This window comes from Micropterus salmoides, unplaced genomic scaffold, assembly GCF_014851395.1.
Source record: "Micropterus salmoides isolate LMB-PRFRI ecotype aquatic unplaced genomic scaffold, ASM1485139v1 Ms_hic_scaffold_5, whole genome shotgun sequence".
NCBI lineage: Eukaryota > Metazoa > Chordata > Actinopteri > Centrarchiformes > Centrarchidae > Micropterus > Micropterus salmoides.
The window spans coordinates 703,729-713,202 of NW_024044237.1; the positions used below are offsets into that span (position 1 = coordinate 703,729).

General features: G+C 38.9%; 1 long non-coding RNA gene across 1 annotated transcript; it reads left to right on the plus strand.

Annotated features, from left to right (window-relative positions):
* Positions 1-7,582: 7,582 nt before the first annotated feature.
* LOC119888179 lies at positions 7,583-8,739 on the plus strand. Its single transcript, XR_005441859.1, has 2 exons — positions 7,583-7,926; positions 8,640-8,739. It is a non-coding gene; the product is annotated as an uncharacterized LOC119888179 (long non-coding RNA).
* Positions 8,740-9,474: the final 735 nt, after the last annotated feature.

Below are 9,474 nucleotides of genomic sequence, written 5' to 3' on the forward strand. Positions count from 1 at the left end.
GCTAACAAGCTAAACAATAATAGTGAAAATGGTAAACATTATACCTGCTAAACATCAGTGTTAGCATGCTTATGTTAGCATTTGCTCAAAGCACGTACTGAAACTATTATATTATATTTGCTCTTAGCACGAAAAACAAAGTATATTGACGGTGATGGGAATGCCGTCATAAAGTGAAGTATTTGTCATAAACCAATGGACAAATGGAAATTCAAACTTGATGACGGTGCTGAGGGAAAAAGTGCTTTAAGTTCTGAAGGGAACCTCCTTGTGACTCCTGACCCTGACTGACCCTGTGACATCACTTATGCTTTGTCATTCAGGCTTGATGTCTGACAAGAGAAGATAATGGACCTTTCTCATTTCCCAAATATGTGCCTCCTCACCTCACCGATCCTCCAGGTGCATTTTAGGAATTGAGATGTCCTTCAATATGGCGCGTTGAGATCAGTTTCCGGGTCACAGGCTCGAGGATCGAGGAGGCACAAATTTGGGAAATGAGTAAGGCCCCATATTTGTCTGGCCATGTAAAAAGACAACCTCGAAGAAGAGAGGAGTCAAGAAGATAAAGGTACATAAGCCCACAGGCTCCGTTTGTCTTATTTAGCTGCGCAAAATAAGATGCTAACGCTATAATTGCTAATTAGCATCACAATTTTTACAAACTCCCAAAAATTTGTATAGTATTAGTATTATACAATAGTATGGGATTAAATTGTATTATTAAAGTCAGTTGATTAAGTTAATAGTGTTACTAGGACATGGGTCTTCTTCAGTTTAAGCCATTAGCCTTTTTTTATCTATCTAACATTGTAGTAGTTGTTTTAAAGGACTAATGAGCAACATCATGGAGCCTCCTCCAAAGTTGCCAGTGTTGAAAAGACATCTTATCTAAAGTCACTTTTTAAAAGGAGACAGTATCAAACTCTGGTAGATTGTCTTGCATTATAAGATCCTCCAGATCAAACACATGTCATTTCAATTTGGTAAATTTATTTATTTATTTTTATTATTTCATATGTCCAATAACCTCCACCTATACCTCCATCATTGGTGTCATCCGAAAAGCTAACAATGCTGGTAAGTTTAGGCCTACATCAACAATAAATAATTATTCACCTCTGGGAACATCCAGCATATCAACATGTCAACTTACTAAAATTACTTATTTTCTGTGTTAACCTCTGTCTACTGAAGTGGAGAGCATTGTGCTTACTACCATACCTTTCTCTCCAGTTTCTACTCCTCCAGTGGATCCAGCTGACATTTTGACTTTTCCAAAAAGACACAGACAGATAGTAAAAGTCTTTTCTATCATTACATGTTTAGATCATAAATAAGATGGTTGAGAAAAATGATGCTATCAACTGTTTTGTAGTTTTTGTCTCTTAAACTCTTGTTTGGCAGTTTTTAAAGATTTGAGCTTTGGTCATGATCAGTTTATCAGTCTTTTTATTTAGAACTAAGTTCATCAGTGTCTACTGGGTCTTGCACTGCCATCAAGCTCAGTAGCACTGGTGGTATATGTTTCCTGTTTGACTTCAAACGTAGTAGATATAATAATAGTATAGTCTAGTTATTGTTTCAGAATCAGCTTTATTGCCAAGTAGGTTTAAGAAATTTGCTTTTGTGTTTTTGTGCTAAACAAACATGGCAGGTTTAAGAATTTAAGAAAGATTTTTCAAATATAGTGACAGCGCCCGACAGTCAGAGGGGCCTCCAACTTTTATTATGGCCCCCGAAAGCCTAAGGATGGCTCTGGATCAAGGTCACTTATTTCCTGCTCATACAGTGGATTTCTATCAAAACTTCATATTTTTAGATTGTCAGTGAACCACATCTAAAGAGCAATGACACCTTTAAAGAAATGCATAATTTGCAAAGCCAACAGCTATGACAGTAATAAAGCTAATTTACACAGGCGCTGAATGTACTGAATGTAAGATGTAATGACAAGTTTTCACACCGACATTTGAACATTTTGCTGTTCATGTAATGCCATCTGTAGACGTGTGAATATGGCAGATACATGCACATCTTGTGCATCTCGCTGCTGCTGCTGCTACATATGCCTAAGTGGTTATTTTTGTGATGCTTTCATCTATTTTATAATGCACTGAAACTGACACTTTCACCTACAGATGTTATTTTTCATATGAACACTTTCTACAGTTGTTTTACTGTGGTGGAGTGGAAATTGTAAATAGCATATGTTTACATAAACCCAAACTGTTAGGTTCTTGTTTTATAGTGAGTTTCTTTAGACATGGAACTGTCTATTGTTCCCTTGTGTTTTTTAATCTCTATTACTTGCTGCAATAGCCTTACTTAACTAATCACATCAAGTTTCAACTTACCAACACAAGTCTTTTAGCTGTATTCCCTAAGTACGCTTTCAGTGAAAGCCACACTGGGTCTGGGATCCTTTTCCATAACCCCTTTCTGCGTGCTCTTGGCTGCAAAGTGTTAACTGATGGTGAGTGTTAGATGGTAATTTCAGCAAAATCCCTGCTGGAGTTCCCGGTGACTCACCCTCCTAGACTGTGTTTGCTGCAGTTCTCCCAGGGAATAGCCCAGCAGCAGCATGACGTACAGCATGCTGTCACACACACACACACACACACACACACACATTGCCTGCAGGGATACGTGTGCATGTGGGAGATCTAGTCATCCCTCTGCGTGTCCTTTCGTCCTCTACATTTGAAGCGAACAACACTTGTGTTGTCTATAAAGCTTTTATCGAAGTGGGGTACACACTTAAGGTTAATAAACAGGGAAATGGGGAAGGTTGCCACTAGCTTCCTGTTCACAACAGTGAAAATAACAAGTAGAGAATAGAGAGCTTAAAATACTTAGCACATATATTTGACTATTCAAATTGCTTAAGTGAGCTGTGAAGACTGTGTGCTATTATGAACATGAAATACAATATATTTGGTGATGGAATTAAGGCACATGAATTACATACAGAGTGGGTAAGCACACTAAATGCAGCTACATGTATGATGTTCCCTCAGCCAAGGCAGGTATTATGAAAGTATATATGTATATATACACATATATATATATACATATATAGGACTTTAGTGGTAGCACGTTTCTAAGCATTTAGCTGCTTAAGAGCCAGAGTTGGTAGAGACCAAAACAGAGGTAAAAGGGGTCAATATTGGACTTGGTGGCCGGGTGGCCAGACACATCAACAACACCAAATGAAGCTAATGTTGCTACATATGAGTCGTAGGTTGTGTAAATAGTAGGGGTGTGACGAGACACTTAATGCAAGAGACGACACACAAGATTGGGTACATGAGATGAGATTTTAATACTATTTTAAGAAATCTTCAATGCTGAATTGTATGATATTACGGAATATTTGATTTATGTAAGGGAAACAATTCAAAATCTAACATCACCCCAGCTGAGTCAGCACACATGCAGGTGTGATTCAGTCTTCCCTCCTGTTTGTGTCTTTTTTTGGGAAGTAACCTCTTTCAATATGCATGTAGCACCTTTGTCACCTCAATGATAAATAAATACATTTTAATTCAGTTAGAAACTCCTGGACTTTAATAGCGCCTGTGTCTCAGCAGTTTCTGTTTATGTTCAAAACATTCTGCACATTCAGAATCTCTCCCACAAATCTGTGTTCTCTGAAAAGTCGTAATATTACGAGACTAACATCATCATTAAATGAGAATTCATAATATTTAAGTCTACCTGCCCTAGACTCTGCTGTGCATTACGTTATTGCTCCGCTGGTCTACCAGTTAGTTACCACTCTGTCACAACTGGCTGCTTGTCATAGCCCTAGTAAATAGGCAATTGTTATCTAACGCACTCGCCATTACAACTTTAGAATACATGCTATACTTGTTCTGCTGCCCTCAAGTGGCATAACAACAAAACAATTACTGTTTTAAGTCAACTGGAAACTCATTAATTTCACTGTTTCTGTTTCTATCCTCTACGCTTCATACATATCTATCTCTTATTGACAGCTTCAGTCATGTTAATCAAATGAGTCAAATGATAGAACACATTGCTGCAGTGACCTATGGTGTGACACTCAGTTACTGAATTAGAGCTTGTCTTAAATAAAACCAAAAATAAATTGCTTTCATAATTAGTTTTCAGGAATTTGTTGCCCTTACTGGAGTCTTCTTATTTAACATGTAGATGTATGTAAATTAGCCTGGATCCAAATGTCTGAGGCTCAACAGAGGTTCACAGTGGATTTACCATCAGTGGCAAATACTGGCACAACATGCCAAAATTAACTACAGAAATTAATTTGGTCCTTTGGGCTGTTGATGTAAATATGGACATGTCATCAGTCAACCCACATTCAGTAGGAAAGTGAGCTCTAAATAAAGGTTTCACAGGGCTTTTAAATGCAGTATTTGGTGAACCATGATTCTCACAATGAATACATTTAAATATTCACTCTTCTCCTTTTTACTTTTTCTCTTCCCTGAATCCAAACCTTCCTTTCATGCTTTCAGTGTTGAAATCAATGCAGGATCACAGCTATCGGCTGAATCCACCTGCTCTGTGCATAGGTGGCTAAAGTCCTGACAGGATTAGTTTATCTGAAATAAGGGGACTTTTTACTTAAATAAATTATTTTGGTCCTCTGTAAATAAAATTACTTTCTTTTTTATTTGATTTTGGGCGTACAAACAGACAGGCTGAAAATTGCACCTAATTCTGAGGTTCTTTCTGTTCATTGTTGCCACTCTTGGTTTTTATCAGAAACATGAATACCATAGCATTACACACAAAGCAAGTGATCAAAATGAAAAATCAAGAGGTCATAAAACTAGTGAGATGAGTAATAATCTTGCTTCAATACATTCATTATACAACTGCATATAATCATCCATGTCCACACAATTGCAACGAAATTCTAAAAGTCAAAGGCAAATCCATCTTTTGACAAATCTACATAGATGTAATCCAACAAAAGGTGAGGTCAAGGGCAACTGGATTGGTTGAAGATACTAGAAGACGTTTTGTCCCTCATCCAAGGGACTTCTTCAGGTCTGACTGACAGGTAGGAAAACTCAGCTATTTAACCTCAGTGGGGTCATTGGCCCGGGTCATCGATACTGCTGGTTCGTTAGTGTTCCTGGTTGTTAGGACTACCCGTGGCCAAGACTGAACGACCATCGTTGGTATCTTCACCTGAGGCCAATAGGTTACGTTTGTTGAGTTTCCTGGGAAGTGATGAAAGGACAGCATTGTAAGTGGGGGATAAGTGGTGGCGTAGACCCCCTCCCCTGTTCAATGACGGTTTCTCACCCTGGTGTAGATGCTTCCTTGACACCTCTTTCAAACCATCCATCTTCTCTGTCTAAAATGTGCACCTGGTGGTCCTCAAACGAGTGTCCTCTGTCCTTCAGATGTAAGTAGACTTCAGAGTCTTGACCTGAGGAGTTGGCCCTTCTGTGTTGAGCTTGTTGAGTTTGTGTAGTGGTTGTTTAGTCTCCCCAATATACAGGTCTGTGCATTCCTCACTGCATTGGACCGCATACACTAGATTGCTTTTCTTGTGTTTGGGTGTGCGGTCTTTGGGGTGTACCAGCATCTGTCTTAGTGTGTTCTTGGGTTTAAAAAACACAGGGATGTTGTGTTTGTTGAAAATCCTCCAGTGTTTCTCTGATACTCCAGACACGTATGGAATCACAATGTTGTTGCGTTTCCTCTCTTGGTCTAAAACGGAGCTTCTAACAAATGAAGGGAGTTTATGACTTTTAATACATAATGATGATTATTGCTGCATTATAATTGTGCCAAGTTTCTTTCATTCCAGACAGTGTTGCCGTTCAGAATAGCACATGGCAACTTTGTGATGATAAATGGTACTGAAAAACAATACCTTCTGTTGTCTTAATTAGAAAAATAATTCCATGATTGTATATGCAACATTTTGATCAGATAGACCGGCATAAAATTATCAGGCATAAAATTATCAGGCATAAAATACTTGTCTTCAGCTCTCTGCTTTGGTTACAGCAACACTCATTTAGAAGTCTTATGTGCATTGCATATTCACAATAGTTTGTTGATCATCAGACAAAAGTACTCATGAAGTTTGGATATTATCCAAAATTCAATAAAAGCTAAAATCTGGGATATGTTAATTCACATGAAATTTCATTTAACTGACAAAGAGAAAAGATTTTCAGTAGTTTTACTGACCAGCATGATTGTAAATACATTCTATAAATATGAACAATGTTAGAATTTCATGCCTGCAACACACTTAACAAAAGTTGGGGCAGAGTCATGTTTACCATTGTGGTACATCACCTTTCCTTTAAATAACACTTTCTTATTGTTTGTCAAATGTAGATACTAATTTGCAATTGGTAGTTTTTGTCCATTCTTGCTATATACCAAACATCAGTTGCTCAACAGGCTGTGGTTGCCGTTGTCTGATTCTCATCTTCATGATGTGCCATACATTTTCAATAGGAGACAGTAGCCTGTGCAGAATGAGGCCTAGCATTGTCCTGCTAAAATAAGCATGGATGTCCTGGAAAGAGATGTCGCCTTGATGGGAAAAAACTGTCTCTTTAAAGTCCCAGTCCATGCCTAGGTGGAAAGCACCTTCATACACATGCAACTCACCCACGCTGTGGGCATTGATGCCCCGCACATACCATAACAGATACTGGATTTTGAGTGATAATAATCTGGACGGACCACAGCACAGAGTTCTACCCTCTTTCAATCCATCTGAGATGGGTGGCATTTCTGCATACAATTACAACAGTCTCAGGTTGCATGTCTGGATGCAGCAGCAGATTGTGTTTAGTGACAGTATATGGCTATATTTTTCACGCACATTCAACAGTGGTTCTGACCTTGCCCTTTATGCACTGATATGTCTCCAAATTCCCTGAATCTTTTCATAATATTATGTTTTGTTGATATTGAAAGACCTAAATTCTCTGCAAACTTGCCTGAGAAATGTTCCCTTTGAACAATTTTCTAACAAATTCTGGCACAAAGGGGTGAGCCACGACCAATCCTTAGTTGCAAAGACTGAGCCTTTGGCGGATGCTACTTTTATATCCAATCATGACACCTCACCTGTTACCACCAGCTTATTGTGGAGTCAACTTTTCTGGAAATTGTATACTTAAGACGTATAGTAATACCCACACTTAAAGGGAAACTTTGTATTTTAACCTGCTTTGTATTACTTCAGTGTGGGTAGTTTATGCAAATCAACAACAATTAACTTTCCTCCATGTTGCCTGCATGCAGAGCTCCCTGTTCATTTGCTGGCACTGGGGCTGTTGTTCGAAATACAAATTGAAGTATTCCACGGACAGTTGCATCGAAAGAGGACCATGACAGAAGGCAATTTTCCTGTAGAAATAGAAGAAAACATTTTAATTAGCGTAATGCTCGAATCAGATATCATACAGTGTGGAGGAATTATGGTGCATGGAGGAGGAAGAGTCCGCGACAGCTGAGAGTCAAGCAGCGCCTGCCGGTGAGGATAGCGGAACAGAGCTGAACACGTGCCAGGGACGACTGCTGCACCAATGAAAACATGCATACTCCCTCGGAGGGAAGGAGGGAGAGTTTTAATCGTGTTCTCTTGTTTTAAGTCGCTAGTTCTGTGTTTATAGTTAAACCAATGTTGTAATCTATTGAACCTGTGACCATCACTGTTTCATCTTATGTTGCTTGTAATTAACAACTCTTCTACCTTCATTTGGACTCACTCACGGCTGGATTGGAAAAACAACAGAGCCATTTCATAACACGCTTCGGGATACCGGTAATCCAGGATCAACAATGTCAGGCTCAGTGCAGCAAACCAAAAGAGAGCCAGACACAAGTAAACTCTTTTCGTGATGAAAGTCACTGGACAGGGGCCAGTTATACACTAGGCCAAGACCAACAGTAAGATCTCTTTTTAAACTGACACTGAGAACATTATTTATAATTGTTGTCAAAATGTTATTTTGATGTAAGTGCTAGGATCATCTTGAACGCATGCTGCTCGTCTTAATCTTACTTGTATTCATTTTTCCGGTGACCCAGTCTCCCCACAGGGATAATTACACTTTCATCTCACTGATCGCTTTCTCTCTCTTTCTCACCTGCTGTCTTTCTCTCTTTTACACAATGTGGAGGAAATTGACCTTTCCTGCCTGTATCATTATCCCTGCACAGTCTAATTGTGATTGCGCTCACACATACATATTACCATCCCTGATCATCACGCTTAATTAAAATCCATACATCAGCAGGTACATTTGTGTTGGGAGACAGATGCAATATGCTATTATCATCTCTCATGAACACATAGAAAACTCATTACTGGATGTATGGTAGGTAGTGCCTGACTGGGAACATATAGATGCCAATAGCGTGTGTGTGACGGAATTCAGAAAGATAATGTGCATGTATTTGCATTGTGGGTAAGTGTACTGTTGCTACATGCTTTTAGAGCTGGGGCAATTGTTAATGCAGCACTTTTTAAAAATAAATAAATAAATGAGGTGTTTTGTAATGTCTTAAGATATCCCTGTGGGGGTGTGTTTGTGGTGGTTATTGTTGGTTGTGTGCATGTGTAGATATTAATAAATGTGACTTTATTATGCTCCTGACAGGCTGTGATTACATGTTTTGGTCCCTTTTGTTGTCGGTGACGGTGGATGTTCTCGTTTCCACTGCCGAGGATGATGGGAAAATAAAAAGGTCTGTAAACACTTCGTCTTGTTATCTCTCCTTGCCTCCCACCCTACTCCCCTCAACCACTCTCCCACATTCCGCTAACTTCCCTCCTCCTCTGTAGCGAGCCATGTGGCGGCCGTGTCATTTATGGCCTTAATGATATAAAGATCTATTTAACACTTTCTCTCTTCGTGTCTTTGTTCGTTGCCTCGGACTTTAGCAGCAGTCAGCATTTGTTGCAGATGTGTGATCGCTCAAATTGAACCAGGGCCTTCATAAAATGAACTAAACTCCACCCTAAGTTGGAGGTGAACTAGGGTCTCTGAAATAAAGTCTACAGTAAGAAAACACAATGAAAGCCCGTCACCACATTTTTAAAAAAGCAGGCAAAACAACGTTTACTCACTGACTTAAAGCTTTCATCCAAAATGACTGACAGTGAGGCGGGAACAGTTAATATTTGCAGACACACTGCTTGTCAAACATGTCCCTGAAGCTTCAGATATAATAACAACTGATAACAATGAAGAGGATAAAAACTACTGAGCTTACATGTCAACAGATCAATCTGTTTGACAGCTGATCAAACACCATCTGCTGATGAAGAGCGTGCGATGCAGTTGAAAGCTCTAGAAGAAAGCTAGTAAGGGGATCTTAGGTAGGGATAGTCTTAGGGCAATAACAAGAACAATTATTATCGCAATATCATTTTTTTCAACAACAGTAAAACAAATGTTCAATAAATATTCAATAAATGTTTGATTTTATTCA